Raw genomic sequence first — 24,358 nt, 5'->3', positions numbered from 1 at the left:
TCTTATCTTAGCCATGCCTAGAAAAACTAGACAAAAATTAACAAAGACAATATCTGAACAATACTGTTAACCTCTTTTACTTAACATTCATACCAAACAATATCCAACGATGATAAAATATACATTCTTTTCAAATGTGCATGATAGACCATGTTCTGGGCCATAAAATAAGACTTCATACAGAATATGAAGATTGAAATCATACAGAATATGTTCCCTGAATATAGTGAAATTATGTTAGAAATCGATAATAATAAAATAACCTGGAAAACCCCCAAATATTTGAAAAACAAACTTCTAAATAATCACTTATAAAAAAAAAAAGAAATCACAAAAGAACTTAGAAAATGTTTTGAACCGAGTGATAACAAAAATCATATCAAAATTCGTGGGATAAAGTTAAAGCAATATTTAGAAGGAAATGTAGTTTTAAATGCCTAAACTGGAAAAGAAAAAAGATCTCAAATAAGTGATCTGAGATTTCACCTTAAGATACTAGAAAAAGAAGAGCAAATCAAACCCAAATACAACATAAGGAAGAAAATAATATGAAAATAAAAATCAATAAAATAGAAAAAAACAATATGGTATATTAATGAAAACAAAAGCTAATTCTTTGAAAAAATAAAACTGATAAGCTTCTAGATGGATTGATTAAGAAAGACACAAATTTCCCATATCAGGAATAAAAGAAGACACACAAACATAGGTTTTATAGACATTAAAAGAATAATCAGGGCATGTTATGAACAACTTCATGGCAATAAACATGACAGCTTACAGGTAACAGGCAAATTCCTCGAAAGACACAAATCACTAAACGTCATCCAAGAAAAAATATAAAACTTGAACAGCCTGATAGCAATTAAGTAAATTGAATTCATAAATAAAAACCTTTCCATAAAGCAAACTACAGTGACATGGCTTCAGTGGTAAAATTAACCATGCACTTAAGAAAGAAATAATAGCAATCCTCCACAAATTCAGAAAATAGAGAATAAACACTTCCCAACTTATTTTATGAGGCTAGCAAAATCCTGATTCCAAAACCAACCAAAGGCTTCACGAGACAAAAGAACTACAGACCAAACCCCTCATGCCCATAGACACACAAATCAAACAAAATATTAGCAAATCGAAACATATGTAAAAGTGCTAATAAATCAGGACCAACTGGGGCATATTCTGGGAATATAATATCAGTTTAACATCCAACACTCAATATGATACACCATATTAACAGAATAAAAGAGAAACAGCATATGATCATTTCAATAGATGCAGGTAAAAATATGTGATAAAATTCAACATGCTTTTTGTAAAAACGTCCGGAAACCTAAAAATAGAAGGGCACTTATAAAACCTGATGAAGAGCATCTGCAAAACAAAAACAAAACCAACACCCAACATCACACTCAGCAGTGAAAGACCAAGGCTTCCTACGTAAGGCAGGAACGAGCCGAGGATGGCCACTGTCACCATCCCTCACGTTTTTCTGCAAGTCCCAGCCAGCACTAGAAAAGGAAATGAAAGACAGACAAAGCAGGAGAGGAGTGAACGTGTCTGTTCTGCAGACTGCTTAGTCATGTATGTAGAAAGCTCTAACGAATCTATAAAACTGTAGTAAAATTAATAAAACCGTAGCAAGGTTGGAAAATACAGGTTAATACATGAAAATCAATTATGTTTCTATACACTGTCAATGAACCATGATATATTCAATTTGATAAACGACTTTATGATAACATCAAAAATACTTAGGAATAAATTTAATGAATGATGTACAAGACCTAGACAATGAAAACTGTAAAACATTACAAAAGGAAATTGAAAAAGAACCAAATAAATGAAAAGATACACCATGTTAATAGACTTGAAGATTTGCTTTTGTTAAGATGTCAGTCCTCTTCAAATTGACCTATGGATTTAATGCAGTTACAATTAAAATTTTAACAGATTTTGTGAAAAAGATATTGATGAGCTGATTTTTAAATTTATATGAAAAGACAAAGGATCTAGAATATTCAAAACAATTTCGAAAGATAAGGACAAAATTGTAGGACTTAAATTATTTGATTTCAAGATTTACTGTAATTCTACAGTCATGAAGACAAAGTAGAATTGTCCTGTAGATCAATGGAATAGATTACAATCCAGAAACAGACTCACACTTGCATGGCCAATAAGTTTTTGACAAAAATGCCAAGATAATTCAATGGGGAAATCCATGAGATACCGCTATGCACCCATTAGAAAAGCTGAAGTTAAAAAGACGTAATAAGATCATCGTCGATGACGTAGAGCAACTCATATACATTGCTGGCGGGACTGCAAATCGATATGACTACTTTGCAAAACAGTGTGGCCATATCTTTAAAAATTAAAGATACATACGGGGGTGACTCCATAGAGTAGTGGTTAGCACGTCTGCTTTACAAGCAGAAGGTCTTGCGTTTGCACCACAGGTGGAGCCACAGACCATACCCTGCGTGCACCAGGCCCTGGGTGCGCCAGACTCCTCCGAGCGTGCCGGGGGTGCTAGGCCGGTCAGGGGTGGAAGTTGGGGGGGGGGGCGGAATCAAAGAGGGGAAAAAATAAATAAAATTAAAAAATTAAAATTAAACATACTCTTAACAACATGCCCCAGCATTTCCATACATATGGAGTATACGTATATGTCTTTCTTTTCCAAAACATATGTATGAATGTTATAGTAATGTTTTCATAATAGCCCCAAATTGGAAGGAACCCAAATGTCCATCAACCGGCGAATGGATAAACAAATTGCGGTATATCCATGCAATGGACTACTACTTGGCAATAAAAAGGAACAAAATATTAACCCACGTAAAAAACTTCATGCTAAATGAAAGCCATCAAACAACAACAACAAACAACAACAAAAAACTATGTACTGTGTAATATCAAAATTATAGAAAAGGCAAAATGATAGTGAAACGAAGTTGCATCCAGAAAAGGGGGCGGGAGCAGTGCGCAAGGCCGCGAGGAAGGAGACGTCTTGGTGTGCGAGCGCAGCTCTCCTCCGTGATCGCAGTGGTGATTACCAGCTGTGCACAATTTCCGAAATTGCTCAAACTATATACACTTTAAAAAGATGAATTTGATCGTATGTAAATAATAGCTTAGTGAACAATTCAATCAGAAAAGTATGGCTGACCACGATGGAAAACGAGTAGCAGACTGACCTTCCCGCTGTTAACAACTAGAAAACTAGGCAAACGTACAGGGAAAAAATAAAACAAAATATTTTCGGACATTGAACAGTAAGGACACAGCACTGGGATCCCCGAGTCAACAAGAATACATGGGGCGAGCTTTTGACACCCGGCCTTTCTGCCCGGACTCCTTTCCACGTCACGGCGAAGAAAGCAGGGGCCCAGGACAGCAAGACGCTCTTGCTGAATTAAGGAGACAAAGATCACAGGTGGCCACCAAAGCGGCTAGCATTTGCGGAGGTGGGCATTCTGCAGAGAACAAACTCCAAAAATAGGATAGGACTCTGTTCGCGTCTCCGACTAAACATTAAACTGTGTGTGCACAGGGCGTGGGTCCACGAAGCCAGACAGAGAACAAGCCCCAGAGCTGACGCAGGGCTAGATGTCTGAGTTTGGGACCGGCGGATTGGAGAGACGCACCTAACATGGATGAAGCTCGAAAAACATTGAGAAATCAGACCCCCAAAACCCCTATATGGTTGCGTTTATGTGAAATTTCTAGAAAAGGCGAAAACTACAGAGACAGAAAGTAGGTGGGTATTTGCCTGGGGTTGGGGGTAGAAACAGGGTGGACTGAACATGGTCAGGGAAATCTGAGGGGAGGATGGAAGCGATCTAGAGCAGGAACGGTTATGATGACACAACTGAATAAATTTACAAGGATTCGTCAAAGCGTTAAAGAAAAAAAAGCTCCCGGCATGCTCCTGGGCTCTGGTAGGAATGCAGCACCCGACCATGACATCGAGTGACTGTGTGGCCAGTGCTGCCCATTATGGGGGCAACAGCAGCTCATTATAAGATGGAAGGAAGCAGGGCGTCTGGGGCTGAGCACCATCCGGGCCAGAGGGCAGGCGTGAGCAGCACAAGCAAGCCGCCCAGAGTCACGCCATCCACCGCTGTTGGGCTGGCACATGTCCCCGAGCTCCCGCCACCTCTGGGAGTCGCTTACGATCAGAGCGGAATGGGAAAGTAGCCAGCCTGGTTCACAGACGGGATTGCTGGGCCACCGTTACGCATCATCACGAACTCGGTGGCTCGAAACAGCACAAATTTAGCATCTCACGGATCATCACAAAGTTAGTGGCTTGAAACGATTTAGTATCCGACTGTTCAGAGGCCTGAAGTGGATCTCACTGGGCTACAACCGAGGCGTCGACAGGGACGGGCCTGCGATTCCTTCTGGAGAATCTGCTTTCTTGCCTTTTCCAGCATTCGAGGCCCCCGTGTTCCGTGGCTTCCGGCCCCTTCGTCCGTCTTCAACGCCAGCAGCGCAAGGCTGAAGGGTCGAGTCCTTCTCACACCTCCGGCCCTCTGGTTCTCCGCTTCCGTCATCATCTCTCCTTTTCCGACCCACACTCGCCTGCCTCCCTCCTTCGCTTACAGGAACGCCTGTGATTACAGTCACAGATAATTCAGACAGCTCACTCGGACAATTCAGGATACTCTCTCATCCCAAGATTGATTGATTAGTACCCCTGATTCCACCTGCAACCTTAATTCCCTCGTGCCATATGATTTAACACATTCACAGGTTCCAGAGATTAGACTGAGGACCTCTTTGGGGGCCCATTATCCTGCTTACCTCTCTCGGTATGGGGGTGCAAGGCCGAGTGGGAAGGCTTTGAAAGACAGCAGTGAGTTGAAATCGTAAGGGACAGAGCTTAGGCCAGTGGACATGGTCATCCATTCTATGGAGAGAGACGTGGCCAGACCTTAGAACACGCAGACTCATGGGCTGTGGCTCACAGCTTGCCTACTCGGTCTGATGCCTGAAAGAAGAAATATGGGAAGATGGGGAACAAGAAGATCTGGGGGAGAAGATGAGATTCAACCTAACAGAATGGGCACCAAGAAAATCTATCTTTGGGTCACATGTTAATGCCGCCAATACCAAAGGGGACTAAACAGCCAAATAGATTTAGCCACCAGCCTTTGCCGCCAGTCAGCCTGGAAGTGACACAATATTCTCTGGAGTGACTAGCCCTGGCGTCAGGGGTTGGGCCACGTGTGGGCCCCGCAGCATGGCAGCCGTGCACTAACGCTGGTGTACCAAGTGGCTCTGTCAAATGTCCGATGTTCTCCTCCCCGCCCCCCACAAGTCCTGCTCCCCCCCAACACACACACACACACACAGGTGTTGATCAGAGAGTACTTCCCAATAGGCACCCAGATCTCTAACCCTCCACTCCTTAGGGACCCCGACCTGGGACAAGATACTCAACGATGATTTGTTGGGTAGAACTGAACGAACCTGACTCGGTGGTGGTCAGTGTATTCCTCTCACCGCGGAGGAATGCGGCTGAGGCAGCCACCCCAGGCTAGTGATGGAGTCTCTAAAGGACTCATTTCTTTCCCGATGATTGACTGACTGAGGAACACCCCCACTACCTTCCCACCTGAGGCCCCCCTAAGCTCATCACCTACACAGAAGACGCCTGCTCCCTTGCCGGGTGAGACGTGTTGCCAGTGGTGGCATCCCAGCCAGGGTGACTGCACCACCCTTGAAGAGGTGGAGGCGTCTCTCCTGGGGCAAGTGGGGGGTGAGTCAGGACAGGAGATCATTCGTTAGCCGTCCCTTCAGAGGTCTAGGCCAGCTGCTCTGTATTGTCGGTCACCGAACTGCTTGCTTGTCTCCCTTGGCTGGCACTTAGCCTATAGTTACTTAACACAGTCATTCATTGGCTTGTTTACTGTCTGTCCTCTGAAAGGCAAGCTGCATCTCTCGTTCAGAGCACCCGTTTGGAGACCCACAGTCCCTTTTAGCGCCACCCCCATCTCTCACCTACGGGCTGTGGAATCCTGGGCCCGTCACTAAGCCTCTGGTCCATCACCTGTGAAGTGAGAATAAAGGAGGGTGGCTGCGGGGATGAAGGGGGGAACGCGAGGAGAGAGCGCTTAGCAGGTGCACGCACGTGGAACGCATCTGCAGGCTGAGGGCGCGGAGCCGGCGGCGCCCGTTTCCTCCGCGAACCAGAGGGCAGCGCCACCTGCCGGGGGCAGACGCCGAGCTGCGGGTGGAGGCGGCGAAGCGGGGCCGCGCGGAGCAGCTGGCGCTGTGGGCAGCAGCCGTCCTCGGTGCAGGATTTCCTCCGTCGCGGCGCAGAGGCTGGAGCAGGGCGGAGGGGACAGGTGCCTGTGCAAATCCCGGGCTCGAGTTCGGCCGGATGAGCCGGGCGGAAGGACAAAGGGCCAAAGCAGTTGAGGATGCTGGCAAGGGAATGGCTGTGATGATGTCCTGTGTGGTCTGGAGGCCTGGAGATGGGGAGCCGGGGGGTGCCGGTCCACGTGGGAAAGTCCAGGGAGCGCGGAGCAGGATGAGGTCAGCGGGGGTGGGGGTGTGGCGGGCGGGGGCGGGCGCTGGCAGCGTCGGAAGCTGTGGTCAGGTCATGGGATCCTGGAGCGCACTTGGAGCCGTCCAAGTGATGACAAGGCCCGGGGCGTGGGCGGCCGGAGGGGACTGGAGGTGAAAGTCACCGGCGGAGGAGGAGCTGTGGGAAGGAGGGACAGACCTGGCAGCGCCCCCTCCCCGCCCCGCCCCCCTCAACACCTCCTTTGCTCACTTATTGCCCCTGCGCTCTGGGCCTCTGAGCCCAGTTTCTGGGGTTCTTTATGTCCCCCAGATGAGTCACATGTGCTTCTCCGGCGCCCCCTCTTACCCTCAGTTCTTCTTTTATGTTTTGCCTTCCACCTAACATGAGAGCGAGGTTTCACCGCCGCTGCCGACTAAACATGCCTCAAACGGGGTTTATTTTCTTTATACCAAGTCCTTCCCCTTCGTAACCACCCTGTCATTGTCTTTCCAATCCCCTAATTTTTGTGTCATTCGTTTCCTCTTCTACTGCTGGTTTTGCTCCCGTCATCTAAGTCCGTTATGAATCCTCATGAATTATTTTGTCCGTAACAGCTCGGAGCTAAGCGCCTTCTTTCAATTTTCTGAGCTAAAATCCTGCTCCGGAATCGGCAGCACAGATCGAAAAAGCGAGGGCTGAGGAAGGGCTGCCCCTGCGGTCCTCGGGGTGCAGAGGGACCGGGCGGTCCAAGGCCTCGGGCGGGGATGAAGCAGCATGACCTCGTAGTCAGACAGGTGCGGGGTCCAGGCTCTCGCGGAGCCTCCCGTCAGCCCCAGTGAGTCAAGGAGAACACTTAACAGCGGAGAGTGGAACTCTCAGCTGAGATTAGCTATTCACGTGCCTGACCGGGGTAGGCCCCTGCCAGCTCTTCCAGGAGGACTCGCTGCGGACTTACCCGCCATGCCCTGGATGGTGGCCGAGGCTCCGGGTCAGAGTTGAGCCCTGCTCCACCCCTGACTAGTCACCCAACTGGCCTCGGAGTCTCATTTCCTTTATGTGCTTCACGCACTGAACAAGGCTGCGGGGAGAATCTATATGGTTGCATATGTGGAGATGCTTTGAAAATGGTGATGTTTCAGTCTCAAGTAACTCAGCGAATTATCGTCCCTGGCTTCTTGAAACAAATCCACTGCCAACATGCACCCCTTCAGTCTGGATCCAAGGAGGAAACTGTCCCATAAATGCTATTTTTTCCACATTGTTCCAGACTCAAGCTGCCTGTCCCCGAATCCCTGCCTTGAGCGCCACCAGGCATGTGCCCTGCACACAGAACGTGACCATCTCAGTGGGAAGCTCAGTGAGGGCGTGAGAAGCTCTTAGAACAGCGTCTGGCACACAGCAAGTGCTCAGTAAATGTTAGCTATTATTACTATTATCATCAGATCTTTTATGAGTTCACCCTCCTATCTAAAAAATGTCTACACGTCCCCCAAATATATAGAAGTTGCCGTCATCTGCTCTCTTAGGAAAATCACACAACTTAATGTCCTGGACTGAACTCCTCCCCTCCCCCCAGGCCGGACATTCATCCACAGAGCGCCCCTCCCCCTTCCTTGGTAATTCCCAACTTTGTTTTCTGTAATTTTTACGCCACATACAAACCCCACCACCACAGGCAGTACCCGCCAGGAAAAAAACAAAAAAATTAAGTAATTGATGGCTTGGCGATTTTTTAACCTAGGCTTCTGAGAGAGGAGATGTTTGTGTGCGACCTGGAATGGGAGGCGACACCCGGGGTGGGAAGTGGGTGGGAGCAGCTCTCGTAACTTACAGGAATTCCAGGCTCCCCCCTGGTTACCCCGCTTTGCGCCAGCGGCTGCCGTTTGGACAGGCATCTCTCTGCCTTTCCGCCTCCAAGGCAAGCGCAGGTCTCTCCGTGCCCCCAGGGACCTGCCGAGGCCTCCGGTACAACTGCGGGTCCACGCTGCCACCCCCGCGCCCCAACACTTTCCAAGCCAGCCCCACCCCCACCCCCAGCCCGGATTCACCCTCGCGAGGACACACACCTCCAGGGTTCTGCACCATGAGAACGGGTACTGGTTCCGAAGGTGCTTCCTTGTGTCAGTGCTCGGTGTGTAACGTGCTTCTTTGCCTTCCCCCCCACTTTGGTGACATCAATCTCAAACATTCTACATTCTACCATAAGCTTTGCTGTGTGGCGTAGGGGACAGAAAGGTGGGAGACGTTCGGGGCTCACAATCTAGAAGGTGAGACAGACACCCGGCAGCGTGAGGCGTGACCCGGCGGACCGCAGAGAGGTCCCAGACGCATGACGCGCCGGGCGCGCGGGGCGGCCACTCTCATTGCCGGAGGCTCGCCCGGGAGGCTCCGGGGCGCGCCGGCCTCTCCCGCGCCCTCGGGCGCCCACGGGGCGCTTCAACGGCAGATGCTCGCGGCCGCGTGAGGGGCGCTCTGGCGGGGCGCTGCCAATGACAGGCCCACACGAGGGGCGGGGGTCCGTGGCGGAGGCAGGGGCAGGGAGAAAAAAGGGAAGGCCATTTAGCAAGAAAGCAAAAGTGTCTGGCACGGAGGATTTTGGAATGTTTGTGCCCGAGGCAAGGAGGGAGGGAAGGAAAGGTGAAAGTCTGAAAAAAGCTGCCGAGGCCCCGGCCAGCTGCCATTCGAGACCCCAGACTGACACCTAGTGGACACCTGGGGAGATGCTCCCCGCCGGCGCGCTCGGCTGCGGCGGTGGAGCTCAGGGTGCTCGGTGCGGGGAGAACCCGGGCCAGGTGCTGGCCCCCGGAGGTCGCCTCCCTCCGCGCTGGGAGGACTCTGGGGTCCCGACCTGGTGCAGACACCAGCTGGGCGACCTCAGAAACTCCGCGTCTTTCGGGAAGCGGGGGGGCTCTTCCTTCTGCTCCGACGTTCGGGGGTCCCCAGCCCCCGCGTCCCCGGGGAGCCGGGGCGAGCCGACGCGGGGGGCAGGCTCCCCGGGGCGCGAGGCCCGCGGAGCGAGCGTTCGGGTGGCCGCGGGCTCGGGACCGCTTCCCCCGCCGAGGCCAGGCTGCGCGCGCAGCGCCTCGCTGGCCGCCAAGCGCTCGGGGAAGGTCTGCGGGCGGACGAGCCGCGGATCCGGGGCCAGGACGCCCGCCCGGTCTGAACAAAGGCGCCTCGCGGAGCGGGAGCTGAGCGCTGCTTCGGGAACGTTCTCCCTGTTCCTCAGCGAACACCGGCCCCCCCACACCCTGTTGGCCCTTGCTCAGCCCCGGGAAGCAGCTCAGAGTAACTGCTGTTGTAATGCAACGCCCGCAGAAAGCTTTTACGTTCCCTGCACACAATGCCATCTGGGGCTGAACGTGCCCGACTTCCTTTATTCTTCAGGGCCGTGGTTCTCAACCAACGACGCCTTTGCGCCTTGGGGACCTTCGGCGGCGCCTGGAGGGAGACCTTCCGGCCGGCACACCTGGGGCAGAGAGGCTGCTGCTGACACCTAGTGGGCAGAGGCCGCGACGCCGCGACGCGGACCTTGCTCGGCGCGCCCCGCCCCCACGCCCCGCGCAAAGAACCATCCGGCCCCAAAGCCCTGGAGCCCTGCTTCTCTCCCGAGACTTCTCAACATTCCCATGCCTTCTGGGGAACTCGTTTGTCGTTGACGTTTCTACGGCGACGTGGTACAGAGGTCCAGACCGGCGGGGGCCAGCCTGCGCATCTTGGGGTCGGTCTACGCACTCAACGCCCTGCCCTGGAGCCTCTAGACTCCATCCGCCCTCTTTGCAAGCCTGTGCCCGTATTGTCAGTATGTCCTTAATGTTTCTAAACAAAGGACTTATGAACTCAAACGTGTGTACGATTCAATCAAAGGTATATATTTCCCAGGAAAACCAGTATTATTTTCACGCACACAAATATTGGGTAAAATTCCTATCAGATGGATTCGATTTTAAACGATTACTATTATATCAATGTTTTTTAAATCATTCCCCTTAACAAAGACGTGGCGAGGCCCCGCCAAAGCCCTCCGGAGCTGCCGGGACAAAGAAAAAAAGATGCTTGTCAAGTAAAATATGAAAGGCGTGCGCCCAGCCCCCCCCCCCCCCAATTACATCTTGGGAGAAAAGCTTTGTCCCATTGACATTCGGCATCATTTTTCACAAGCTCAGGTTACCCCCTTGAAGATTTTTAGGAAGTTTCGTGATATGGAGACATTGTTGAAAAATCGGCCGCTTGACTTGTGCTAAGCAATCGCACACACAGACCAAATCCATCTCTGCCCACTCAGACGGCTGGAGTGGCGCTGGTTATCTTGAGCAAAATGAGTTTGCAGCCTCAGCTCGGACTTTCAAGGAGTCAGGTGGTTTACCCTGCTCTCTCTGTGTGTGCCCTTCACAAAGGCTCTCTGAGGAAGCCCGGCCCAAGGCGCCGATTGATCTCTGATCCCTGACATATTCTGTACTCACGAACGTAGGTATTTAAAGAACAGCAAGCACCGCTTTTATTTTTATAAACTGGAAGCAGAGGAAATAAAACTTCTTTCACCAGACCCTTAGGTCCTTCCTCTCCAATAGAAAATCCTAAAGTAAATTGCGGGTTACTCTTGTCCTGTCCTGAATTTTCAGTGTTTGACTGCCTAAACTATCATTAAACTTAATGAAATTAAACTCAACTTGGCCCTGTCAAACATTGATTTATGCACATCTGTTTTAAGCTCACGGAGAGTCTGGCGGAGTGTATTTTTATGTGGGCCCAACGTATTTAGTAGACCTCCTGTTTCTGCACGAGGCCCTCATTCCTCGGAACAGGAGTGTCTAGCAAATAGGAATATATTATAAATCACATTTTTAGCGAGAATGACAAAGCTTAGTAACCCTTGCCTTAGGGAACCTGTCCAATTTGTCAGTTAAAACTCAGCCTTCTGATATAAAACGAGCCCATTCATGTCGTGCAGAGGCTGATTCCCCGTGGAAAGAATGTTCGGGAGCTGTCAACGGTGCAGAGAGCGGCTGCGGCATGGGTGGGAGGCGGGGCCCTCGGGGAGAGCCGTGTGCCGTTGCCTCAGTTTACCACCCTGCCCCTCGATCGCTCACCCATCAGGCCCCACGGCAGCTGTGGACCCGCCTCCGAAATTGCAGGGGAGGTTCTGCTGCATAAAATCAGAATCCTGATTGAATCGGTTACCCTTCCGAACAGGACAATGGAGCTATCAGACCTGAAAACAATAGTCAAAGTAAAAAGTCACTGGAAGGCGAGGAGAAGACAGAGCCGTTTCCAGCCCCCGCTGGGCAACACCAGCCAGGCCTTTCTGGAGAGGAGGAGGGAGCGGGTTGATTTTGAACCCCATTATTTGATGATTTCAAGATGTCTGTCACTCTGAGAACGTGCTGCAGGCAGGTTCACCGAAGGGCCTGGTAGGCAGCAAGCGAAGGGGGACTTTGGGGAGAAAAGAGAACATAGTCAGAATTCCAAGTACTTAGTTCCCTCTTTGCCCCAGATGTGTGGCCTCCACACCCACACCTGGGAGGGCCCTGCCCCCGCCCCCCAGCCTGGTGCCAGCCCTGGACCAAGGTGCACAGTGCCAAGGTCTGCAGACCACCTGCTGCAGGATCTGTCACGGGCAGGGCTGGCTACAGCCACGCCTTCTGGGTCCTCTCTGAGCTTCCGAGCCAGATCTCGATCATCTCGGTGGTCCAGCCGCCCATTAAATCAAGACCTGCAGAGCAAGCGCTGGCGGTCGGTCCAGTCCCCTCCGTGCCTCTGCTTTGTCCCGGGCGGGCATCGGACACGGCCACCCCTCACGCACGGGCTCAACACCACCTCCACACAAAATCAGGACACAGGTTGGAATCTGTCACTTTCATGAACAGGATGGCAGACATGTTGAATCTACAATGCCACCTCTGCCGAGGTGCCACCCCCCGCCCCCTCCCCCCACATCTCCACGGAGCTTCCCATACCCTCCCCCTGCTGTCTGTCCCCTCCACCGGCCACCACCTCGTGGAACGTCGGCCTGATCACACCCACGGGCCGCCAGCGCCATTGTGAAGCGGGCCCGAAGCTCAGGCCTGGGTCTAAGCTCACGCCTGCTGGGGCCAAGGTTCCAGGGCTGGTCCCTCGGGCCTCGTCTGCGTGTCCACGGAATGTGGGAATGCCACCAAGGCCAGACTTGCTGCTGCCTGGCAGAGGAGGACGCCAAGACTGTCCATGAGCAAGGCTGGGAGCCCGGGGGGCGCGGGGCAGGCCACCAGGGGGTGCGGTCCAGCCCACTGCGCTTCTTCCCGGCTACGTTGCCACTGTGTGTCAGTCACTCTCTGAAACTCACCTGCTCTCCTTGCCAAACAGGAGAGGGAGCGACTCTGCCTCTTCTGGAGGGGAGACTATTATCTATGCCCTGCCTGTGGCCCTGGGCACGTCCCCACGGAGCAGGGCAGAGGTGCTGCTGAGCCCAGGGAGGGTGTAGACAGTAGTCTTCATGGGGAGTGTGGACCAGGGGTGCCCGACGACCAGGCTGCGGACCAGTACGGGTCTGTGGCCTGTCAGGAACCGGGCCGCGCAGCAGGAGGTGAGCTGCCGGCGAGGGGGTGAAGCTCCATCTGCATCTGCAGCCGCTCCCCGCGCCAGCAGCACCTCAGATCGCCAGGCATTAGAGTCTCATAGGAGCACTGGTCGCTGGTGCCAGGAAGGCTGGGGACCGCTGGTGCGGACCGTATCCTAGTATCTGGTCCCAAGCTCTTGGCAGAGGCGAATGCCAGGCTGCCCTCAAAACTGAGTGTGGCTGCCACAAATACAAGCGCCCAGCTGACCCCGTGGGCCACCTGCCGTCCCCGACCCCGGACTCCCCAGGCCACGAGCCCTTCCGAGGGGCAGTTGCACGTGTGTGTCTCAGACACGTGCTCGGGAGGGACGTTCGGGCACGTCCACAGCGCCTTCCTCTGAGACACGGGGTCTCTTTCCCGACCCCTGCCCCGGGACGTGGCCCACCGATGCTGACAGGAAGCTTGGGCCAAGCCCCTCCTGACCAGGGACCACAAGGTCTGAGAGGCCACACTACCGACCAACCCCGAGGGCCAGGGCACTGCCGCTCCCACCCGGCCCCAGGAGAGACTGCCCACAGGACCCCCAGCCCTGCCCCAGCCCCTGGGGAATAAGGAGGGTCAGGGCGAGTTTGCCCTGAGACCTCAGGCTCTGTCGGCAAAGCTTCGCCTTGCCCGCAGAGACGGGAGTGTGTAAGGGGAGGAAGGGGAGGGGATGAGACCCCCCCCAACCACACCACAGGGCCCCGCACGCCCACGCTCCCACGGGTCTGCTCCCTCAGCTCCCTCGGCCTCTGTGAGTTACTCGTCATTCTTTGAGACCCACCTCCAACGCCACCTCCTCCAGGAAGCTTCCCCTGGTCTCACCCCTGGCGCCCCAACAGCACCAACGACCTGCACCTTGGGCCTCCCACCTGGCAGCGCTCGCTGGCCCGTGCTCGGGGCCGTGGCTTTCCCCGTCCCTCCAGGCGGCGCATCCCTGCGAGGCTCGTGTCTATTTCCCGGACTGACACTCGCGCCGACCCGACCCACGCCTGGCTGGCGTTTCCCTAGGTGGTTGGCGCCGTGGCCACGCTAGCTCTCTGAACCTGCTGGGTGATGGGGGGACGCGCGACTCGCCCCCGGCCTGAAGCGAAGGAACGGAGCGAGGGCCTGAGGCGCCCCCTCACCGAAAGTCCTTCGGAGGCTCCGAGGCGCCTGGTACCCGGCGCAGGTATGGAAGGTGGCTGCGTCGTCCTCTAAGCCACAGTTCGGTGGCCTCTGCGTCCCTTGTCGTGCCTGCAAATCCCTCCAGGCCATGCCCTGACCCCGAGGCGGAGGGCGGTCTCCAGCCTCACGCTCCCTGAGTGGCAATGACCAGGGACACTTTGCAGACTGGGCATTTGCAATCCCGAGAGGAGAAAGAGGCGGTAGTGAAGGGAGGATTTCTTGGGGGGGGGGGCGGTCTGGACCCGTGAGGAGGCAAAGGCCGGGTGGGAGAGCTCACCTCTCTCTGACCTCTGCGGTGACCGCCCCCCCCGGCTCGTGGGCACCAGAGGAGAATGGGCTGACTCACTCAGGTGGCCTGGAATAATAGGATTCTGGGACACTCCCTTGTGTGGTCACCGCGGCCTCCTGGAGGCGTCTGGCCTTGCCTGGCCACTAGGCCTGTGTCCCTCCTGAGTTCTGCAGAGAACATTCACATCCGCACCTGACAGCGCCCTGCAGTGCAGCGGGCGCTCCTCGCCGCCTCCTCCTACCCCCAGCGCCACCACATCTGGCCACTGGAAAAGCCACCATTAAAGCAGACATAAGGATGGGTCGAATCATGGGGTTTTGCTTCTACTCAGATCTATTTGTCCACCCGAAAAGGGCTTTCTGTTTAAGTCGAACTGTCCCTAATGCATTTTCCATTCTCTACAGAAACCGCAGCCGCCGATTAAAACACAAAACCACGAAGCTCACTTCTCTCGCCCTGTTTACCATTTTCTTTGATCCATTAAAATCCTCTTCTCCTGTAGAGCGAGGAGGGAATAATTATCCGTGAAGTGGCCATCCGAGTGTTTGCTCTGCGATGAAAGAAAACTTTTGAGAACTTGGAATAAAGAAGGAAAATGTAAGTCTCTCCAGATCCCATCGCTAATAATATTAATGAATTAATGATTTACTCGAGTCATAAATGTCTATTTGCTTTGCTGTTCGTAAGCATACATGGTTTCCTTAGCGACCCTGACATCAGCCCGAGCTCCATCTCTCTGAGAACGCAGGGGCACCTCTCGAGGAAAGGCCCACAGCTTCTCTGGCTTTTTTCAATGTTTGCCAAAGGGGAAATGATGAATCGATATCGTCTGAAGGACCCATTTTTCTTCTTTCCTTTTCCTTTCCATCACCATTGAAATCTGACATCTGAAACACCTACTGAATCAACATCTAATTCCACCGCCTTCCTTCCCAACGACGCCTCTAGTCTTAACCAAACAACGCTGCTTTCACCAATGCGTGCCGTTCATTTACATGTGTGTACGCACACCCGCACACGCACACACTGATACGCCATCGGCTTCTTACCGACAGGCAGAGATGTTGATTTATTTTCTCAGGTGACTTCCAGAACCTCGGTAATCTCATTGCCCGAGTACAGGACCGTGCCGTAGACACGAGATGTGTGCACAGAGAATTGGTTGATGAGGATGGAAGGTTCTGGAATTGCCGAGTAAAGAGCTCATTTATCCACCATTGCTCATGTGGCAGCAAGTCAAATTTCCTCGGTGCAAATGCTCATGAAGGAATCCAGTCAGGTAGACAGACAGATGGCTAAGAGTAGAGCGAGTGTAGACTAAGACTCACGGCCGACCCCGACCACGTTTCCTTTGATCTGCTGCTGAGAATGTTCTCGTAAGAGGATTTTGTGATTTACTGTTCTGGGGAGAGGTTATAAAAGAAATCGAAGGGAATGGGGGGAGTCTGCTTGCTGAGGGAGGACAGAAAGGGGTGGTCACCATTTGCTAGCAATCAGAAGCCTAGCAGGTCGGGGAAGCTTCCTCCACATCAGGGAACAGCTCTTCGTTTTTATAGGTTTAACCCTTTTCTGCAGTAGCTGCCCTTCTTGGGTGAATGTCAAGGTGAGGCTAGAGGGTAAAGGTGGCTCAAGGAAGCCATTTGTCTGTGCCCAAGTGAGGGTGTCCTAGAGGGGGCAACATGGCCCTTGGCCTTTGGAAGCCCCTGGTCTAGTTGGCCTGATAACCAGACAGCAATGAAATGGGGTGCTGTAGTAGAGACGGGGCGTGAGGGCGTGGGGTTCACGTGGCCTGAAGAGAGGCATTACCTGGACACAGAGGTTGGGCAAGGCCTTGGCAAGTGCGCGGGTGGGGTCAGAAGGTGTTTCATGGCAAATTTCGGACTCTAAAACCATCGCCTCCCTTTCCGCGTTAGCAAAACTCACCCGAAGCGAACAAGGCGCCAGCGTTAACTGCTCGTCACCTCGTTGGCTCCCCTCCTGATAGTTGCCGAGGCTGGCGAAGATCTCGCTTCTCAAACACTACGTGTCGGCCAGCTGGTACAGGGACGTGGAACACAGACTTCGGGACAGCTTCAGCCCTCTCTGCTCACAGGCCTCACTCGATCGGAGTCACAGCGGGGAAGAGGAAGCTGACTTTGAAACGGCCCGTTTCGCAGACTCTTGGGGATCCTCTTCTCTCTGAAACTAACTGGGCATCTGGAGTTTTAGACTGCGAAGGCGAGAACCTCCAAATGGAATCCAGTTGGCCCCGGGGGCAAAACCATGAGAAACCACAAAAACCTTTCCACTGTTCCTACAGAACTGGGCCCTCGCTGGCCGACAGTCTGACCCGGGTTCTGAAGGCGTGAGCCCAGCTCGCTCGTGTGTCTGTGGGGGGCCCGAGACCAACCTGGCCCTCTCCCGCCCGCTCAGGTTTTCCAGTAAAAGTGTGACCGACAATTTTTATAGACTCTTTTATGGCAGAGCAGCCTGCCTGCAGCAAGGAGCTAGGAAACCCCGTCTCCTCTTACCTGACGCCACCCCCCTTCCCCACCACGACCCGGCCTGCAGCCACCGTGCGAGGTCTTAGAAGGGGCAGGAGCCCCCAGCTTCTAACCTGACTGCGACTCTGCACAACTGCCCTTACGCCTCTGTGTCGTCTCTGAAATGGCCGGCTTGACGCGGTCATACTCCCAAGGGCTTATAAAGAAGAGTGGCAAACAGCCGCTTAGAGCCACTCGGTAGACGGAATACCCCTTGCCGGCTGCTGTCCACCTGACTGGGCTGAATTCACCGCAAGAGGGGAACGTGAACATTTCTGTAGAGCTAGTGTCTGTGGTGTGAGTCGCCTCTACAGGCGGGTTCCTGCTCCTCTTCCAGAGGCAGAGGCTGCCTGCAGCTTGCCGCGGTGGCCTGTGTGGTCATCCGGACAGAGCTCACTTTCTTGACCGCAAGGCGGGAGTCTGGTGGGGAGACCCTGGCCCTGCCCTCCGCCACCCAGTGTGGTCCACAGCCATGACCTGGGGTTCGCCTTGGGAACTTTCTCTTTTTTTTTTTTAAACACACAGCTACGCAAACCTCAAGTGGACTTTTAAAAAGAGGAAGGCCCAATGTAAAGCAAGCAGATGGCTTTACCGTACAGTGGGCCTCGATTAAGCCCCATCTGAGAATGGGGGAAGGGAAGAGTCTGCCCCGCCTGGTCTACATCCCTTCCTGCCCTCCCCACCCCTGATCCCCGCAAATTCTGGTGCTGCTGCTCTATTATGCAACCTCCCTGTGCCTCAGTTTCCCCATCAGCTATCCGCGCTGCAGGATTTGGGCTCTGTGGCCCGCTCCACCCCGCTGCATGCTGGCGACCTGGTACCCGCGTGTCAGGCCGGCTGGGCCTGGGCCTGGGGAAGCAGCGATTAGCTGGCTCCTTCCTGGGCCGAGGCATTTATCGGCCGGGGCCCTCATCGCTTCTTACTTTCCATGACCAGCATTTTCCAGGGTTGACCCTGAACTACACGCCGAGTTCTCTTCTTGAGACAGAACAATAGATGCGCATTCCTGCCTGGGTGGTTGGAAGCTAGGTCACACTCCCGGGCTATCTCTCGGTTAGGAAAATAAACACGGCGCCCCCGCCCCTCTCCGCCCTCTGCCCCCCCACGGAGGGGAAGGCAGGCTGAGAACGGAACACAATGCCTTGCATTTTCCATGCCTGTCCTGCGGATCAAGAATCACTTTCGAGGCGGGGTTAGCCAGAGCAAAATGAGACAGCTTGACCCGGGACCCGCGGAGAAGCGGAGAAGCCGGCGGCGGATTGGCACCCCTCGGCCGGAGGGGGCGCGGAGGGCGGGGCTGCTGCAGCCCTCGGTCTGGCCCCGTAGGCGGAGGACGCCAGGCCCAGAGCTGGCCAGGCAGTCGCCACAGGACCTGTCAAGGACGCTGAGCCGTCCTGACTCCGGCGCCTTCCTCTGCTTGGGACTCTCTTCTCCCCATGCCCTCCCCTCCTCCTCTTCCTCGCCCGCCCCCTTCTTTTTAGCAATAAACTTGTTCCTTTTTTTCTTGCTCTTTTAATCGCGGCGGCTGGATCTCTCTCCTGCGCTCGAGTCCTTCCTCGGCCCGTCCCGCTCTCGTTTGACGGCTGCGGCGTCTTCTCCGCTCTGACGGGTGACCCCCACGGGAGGTTCCTGCCGCTGTTCTGTCGTCGTACTAGCTCCTACCTCCCCTTAATGCTCGGTTTCTGGAGGGTTCTTTTTCCTGTCTGCTTGCTCTGGTCTCCAACGCGAGACGCTTTCCCCGAAGTCCTTGCTCCTCACTCGATCCCCCCTCGTTATTTTATCACGGGGCACAAGCGAGCTGGTGGGGGGACCGCCGTCCGGACGGGCACACCTGCGCTGCTGGGCCTCGGTGCGGCGCAACTGTGGGGGTAGCGGCTCCCTGAATGTCAGGAGACGCGAGGCTCGTCTTTAGAGAAGAATTTTGCAGGGAGTGATGCGGGCAGACATCTAATCGCCTGGGGTTCTCCGGAGGGAGTGGCCGACTGTTCTAGAAACCAGCTTCTGGGTTTATCTCGGAGAGACCCACATTCGAATGAGCTTCCAGCCCGCATAGCTTGGAGAGGCCCCTACATCTTTCTAAGCCTGTTCTCTCCTCCGTAAGAATTCTAGGGAATTCTAGCTGCTGAGTGGCTGACCCTGTGGCATTACACGGGCTGGGGCGGCCACAGGGCCCCACACTGTGAGGTGCACTGTTCATATGACCCCTGCTAAGATTCACTCCAGGTTTGCAGGACGCAGGGGACTCCTGGCTGCCCCAGGCCCGGGGCGGGGCGCTGTTTTTTTTACACAATGCCGCTTCTCTGTTTCGTCCTTTGTCTGCTGCACGAGGTCCTCCCAGACCTCCTCCCCTGGCACTTCCTCAAGGACAGACCTTGTGCAGCTCCCCTAATTGCGATTTCCCTCATTTGCATGTGGCTTTTTCATTATAATTCCTTGAACCTCAGCAGCCACGTTGCCAGGGCAACGGAGAGCAGATTTGCTCGCTGGCTCGCTCACTCTGGGGCTGTCGTGCAGACCCTGGCATTTCTTGGTCCGGCTCTAGCTATGCGGTTGCCCCCCCCCCCCCCAACCAAGCAGGCATAGTCCGCAGTTTCCTCCTGCTTGTTTGGTCTGTGTCAACACAAGGTCCGAGCGACATTTCGACTCTTCGATCGCTCCTGGCGAACTCAGAGCTTGCAACCCTCCTCCGACACAGCGAACCCCGGTTTTATTAATCCTGCCCCCGCCCCGGGCTGGAAACCTCTGGGGCTCTTGCGATGCTAACCGAGCCTGCAAGGAGCGCTGAGCACGTGTGATCCTCAGGCAGGTTACAACAGTTACCTGCTGTCACGCTCCAAGGCTCCCGCTCCGTTTTGGGGAATTCAGCTCTGGCTTGATGAATCACCGCGCCCCGCGGTTCTGCCTCTCGGGTCAGCCGCGTCTCAATCCCGCTCTCCCTCCAGCTTCCAGCATCACGTGCTTCCTTCCTTCCTTCCTTCCTTCCTTCCTTCCTTCCTTCCTTCCTTCCACCCATCCCTCTGCTTCCTCTTTCACACGTTTTTTAATTGGAACCTCAGGTGACGCTAATGGAATTTAATGTGGCTTAATTACAAGCCTCGGTTCTCCACCGGCTCTGCCAAATGAAGTAAAGAATCGATGAACCGAGCGACCCTCCCCCGTGGTCACACTCCTACGATCTATCTCGGAGATGTAGCTTTTTTAAAGCCCTTTCACAGCTTGATCAGGATAACTAACCAGTGGTGAAGAGCAAAGGCGAGATGCGGTACCGAGCCCAGAAATCGACATCCGGCCCCGCTGAGCCGTGAGCGCCTCGCTTTTCCCTACAGTTACTAAGTAGCCAGAATGGCTTCCTCTTCCCCACAGAGCCCTGAGCGGAAGTGTGAATGTGTTCTAGAATTAACACACTGTAGACCAGGAGACGACCTACGAGGGAGTGATTCCAGGTCAAGTGTACAGACTCTAACTAACCGAGCTAGACCAGTTAGATGTGGCCCACCCGACCGCTGCAGGGACATCCCCAGGATTTCCACATCCTCAAGACTTCTAATGGAAAAGGAATTGGGGGAGGGGAAGCCTTTACAATAACTATTCAAATGACAGTTTGAGTATAAAATGTCCCATTTCAAAAAGCTGAACTTAGTAACACTTTGGGGGGCAGGGAGAGGACTTAAACAACAAAAAAAAGAAAGAGAAAGAAACTCTGCTTTTTAAATTCCAGCTCAGCTTCGTCCCAGCTTTGTGACCTTGGTCAAGTCATTTAACCACCTTATGCCGTCAGTTGTCTGACCTCTTGCTCAGCACCTGTTCAGTTCTCAGTAAAAATTACGGTTCGGATCCACGCGCGTCATTCAGATGGAAAGAGCATGTAGTCAATTACAACGAGGGCTGTGGTCACACCGGAAGGTGACCAGCTCACCTCCACGCAGCCCCGATGGGGGCCAAGCTCCGTGCCGTCTGCGTCATAATCACGGACCGCACCCAGGAGCAGACTTGGGGGGGGCGGGGAGGATGGAAATGACTCGGCCGGACCCACAGGGCTGTCAGGGGAGCGGCTGCCTCACCCCAACGGCTCTGTATTCACTCTGCTGCTCGGCACCATTTTTAAGTGGCACATGCTGTATCTCCCTAAAGAGCTGGCGTGAATTTGACTAGCTGGGCCTCCAACAGCTCTGCTAGCGACGCCAAAAAAAGGGGAAGATAGACTCTCTCGAGGATATTAAAAAGTCCACATCAGGCCGCGCTGGGAGTGGAGCCCAGATCACTGTTGCCGCCGCCAGTCACGTTATTTTTATTTTTATTTTTTTGCCCGACATTCTCCTCGCGCGTAAAGTTTGGTTGCTGAAAGCGAAGCAGCCGCAACACAGCGGCCCACGTCTGCCTGGCCGAAGGGAGTCCTCGAGTTTCCGGAGTCCTGAGCAGGTGCATCTGGCGAGGAGATAGCACCGCGGCAACGGCCACCTGGGCAGCGCACCTGTCACGTGGACGAGGAGCCACCGCGTTTCTGGGCATACTGCGCGTCAGCAAACAGGCCCCAGCGCAGAGTCTTCAAGGACTTTGCCGCATCCCATTTTGTTTGGAGTTTGTTTTCTGCGGCCCCAGAAAAAAAAATTCAAAGGTGCGACCTGCGCACAGAAGCACAGCCTCGAGGGGAACCCTGTGTGGCTGATGCACGTGCCACCTGCGGAGACGGGCGGTTGGAGGCGGGGAAGGGGGCGGGGGCTGGAGGAGGGGTGGGTGGGGGGAGGGGGGAGGACAGCGCTAACACTGCCTTGACCCCAACGCATCAGCAACGCTGGCCTTTGCAAAGAAAGGTTCGGATGTAAACATTTTACACTTCAATATCATCTCATCGGGAATCACTTCTGGTGCCTTTAGAGGCTGTTTCCTTGTGCCTTTTTTTGTTCGTTTGTTTCGGTTTTCCCCTATATACGCCTCCACCCTAAGTCAGGAGGCCTGGGCTGTGCTCAGACCTGAGTGGGCGCCCGGAACCACCTTCTTATTAAAGGTGTGAAAGCAGCAAGCCCTGGGCTTCGATCTCCTCGTCTATCAAATAAAAAGTTAAAAACCCAGTCTACTGCCACGCCACCCTGAGCGCACCTGATCCCATCTGATCTCAGAAGCTAAGCAGGGTCGGGCCTGGTTAGTACCTGAATGGGAGATCACCTAGGCAGACCAGGTGCTGTAGGCAGACCAAGTGCTGTAGGCGTAAAAAAATAAAAAATAAAAAAATAAAATAAAAAATAAGGGATTGCAAGCTGACAAGGGTCTTGCAATCTGTGAGGTCAACCAAGGGTTGCGTCGCCTAAAAAAAAAAAATTAAAAACCCAGTAATTTCGTCGTGAGGATGAGAGGTCACATATTTGTGCGATCTGCAGCGCCAGCCGTCACACTGAAAGCACTCGGCCTGGGCTCCCCGCACTTACTGCCCACGCACCGGGCCGGGCGGTTCGTGAGACAAAGGAGAAAGGGACAGAATCCTTACTTGGGAGGAGCCAAAACCGGCGGTGGAGACACGGCTTAATGCAAATAACACAGGACAAAATGTGGCAAAGTATTCTCACCGGAACCCAGTTCTCTTCTCTGCTTCTTGAAAACAAAACTCATTCCATATTTGGCACATAAATTCTTCAACTCCAGTAACCTCTAGACTTATTTTTTACCTGGGGACCACGCCCGAGCGCCCGGGTCTAATTTTAAAGAGGGGCGGGCGTGCCCCAGAAGAGGCATTTCTCACACGCATGTCCCATCCTGGAGCCTGGCAACCTCTGCCAAGGGTGACGCAGGCAGACGTGCCATCAGGCCGGGCTGCCAGTCGCCCTGCGAGGATCCAGCCAGTACAGTCACGCCAGGTGTCTAGCGCCACTCACCTGCGCGGCCGGAAAATTCGCTGGCTTGTCGCCACTAGAATTGGGATGGGAGAGAAGGAGAACGACTGGCTTAGACACCGTCCCCACTTCCCCAGGAGGAGAAAGAGATAACTCGGGAGGGGGACCGGGGAAGAGGAGAACCAATCACGGGCACCCACGCCGAGAGCGTCCAGTCCCGGGCTGCGGCTGGGCGCGGGGCAGCCGGGAGCCAAGTGGGGGCGCCTGAGTCTCCGAGGTGCCCGCACCTCCGAGGGGTTCACGATCTACGGGAGACAGCAGCCGTAAATCACACGATTAAATAAATATCGAGACTCACTATATCATCACCAAGCATGGTAAGTTCTAGAAAGAAAAAAAAAAAAACACGACAGGGTATGAATAAAGGTTCTAAAGGGGACCTGACTTAAATTGGAAGAGGGGTCGAAATGGTCACCTCAGAAGGGACATTGACACGAAGACCTGCAGGAGTGGGAGTCAGCCAGGCGAAGGGGGCCAGGGCAAGTTTATTGACCAAAGAAACAGCATGAAGGACGGGGAGGCGGGACGGAGCCTGGACCGTCTGGGAGGCCCGAGAACCCGCGGTGGTGAGGGGTGAGGGAGGCTCGATGCACACAGGCCTGCGCTGGGCTCTGCTCCGTTTATCCTGCCGCCGCGTGCCGAGAAGCCCCCTGCGAGAACCCCGTTCCTTTGTGACTGGCCAGGATTCGGAGCCCCGCCTGGCTACCGGCGAGTCTGGTAGGAACTTTGCTTAATTCTGAGAATTTTAGTGTCCTGTCTCTTGGGTGCAGCCAATGACACTTGCCTCAGAGGATGGAGCTCTGAGTTGGTGGAGAAAATGTGTGAGATGTGCCCAGTACCGTGCTGGGCTCTCCCTGGATGGGAGTTAGTGCCCTTGTTCCAAATGTTCCTGCCACCCTCGACTTGCGACCCCCAAAATAAAATGGCAGTTTGGCTCTGCAGCTGGCACTGCTCGCTTTGCTTCCTAGCTTCCTCAGAACCTGGGGTGGAGGGGAGGGGGTGGGGATATTATTTATTAGGAACCTTTGGGACCCTCCCAAAACCACCCAGAGAGCATGGGGGACGCTATCTGCTCCTCTATAGAGGAGGGCACTAACAGAGGAGCTGGAAGGAAAGATTCTTTTCTAAAGGACAAGTATAAATGTTTAAAAGACAATGTTATGCGCTTGATTTGACAGCGTCCACTCGTGGACGACAGCATGGCCCCCATGGGCGACGTGCAGATTTGTGAAGCAGTTTACATTTTGGAATCCGGGCGATAATGGAGTAGTATCTTTAAATTGCTGAAAGAACAACGACGACCAGAACCCTGCCATCCTTTTCGGAGAAGACGTTCTTTAGAAACAAAGTGTCTTCAAGCAAAAGCTAGGAGAAATAGTCACCAGCAAACTGTTGCT

The 24,358-nt window shown here is 53.8% G+C and overlaps 1 long non-coding RNA gene and 1 pseudogene across 1 annotated transcript; one reads left to right on the top strand and one right to left on the bottom strand.

The window, feature by feature from the left end:
* Positions 1 to 2,578: 2,578 nt before the first annotated feature.
* On the bottom strand, positions 2,579 to 6,537 carry LOC118613715. The gene is made up of 3 exons (XR_004955743.1): positions 6,019 to 6,537; positions 4,819 to 5,005; positions 2,579 to 4,625 (listed from the first exon to the last, which is right to left on the bottom strand). It is a non-coding gene; the product is annotated as an uncharacterized LOC118613715 (long non-coding RNA).
* A 15,608-nt stretch (positions 6,538 to 22,145) lies between these two features.
* Positions 22,146 to 22,264, top strand: LOC118613935 (annotated as a pseudogene).
* Positions 22,265 to 24,358: the final 2,094 nt, after the last annotated feature.

Source organism: Rousettus aegyptiacus, unplaced genomic scaffold (assembly GCF_014176215.1).
Source record: "Rousettus aegyptiacus isolate mRouAeg1 unplaced genomic scaffold, mRouAeg1.p scaffold_m13_p_2, whole genome shotgun sequence".
NCBI classification, from domain to species: domain Eukaryota; kingdom Metazoa; phylum Chordata; class Mammalia; order Chiroptera; family Pteropodidae; genus Rousettus; species Rousettus aegyptiacus.
Note: the sequence above shows the minus strand (reverse complement) of the source record. Positions and strands in the feature narration are given on the sequence as shown.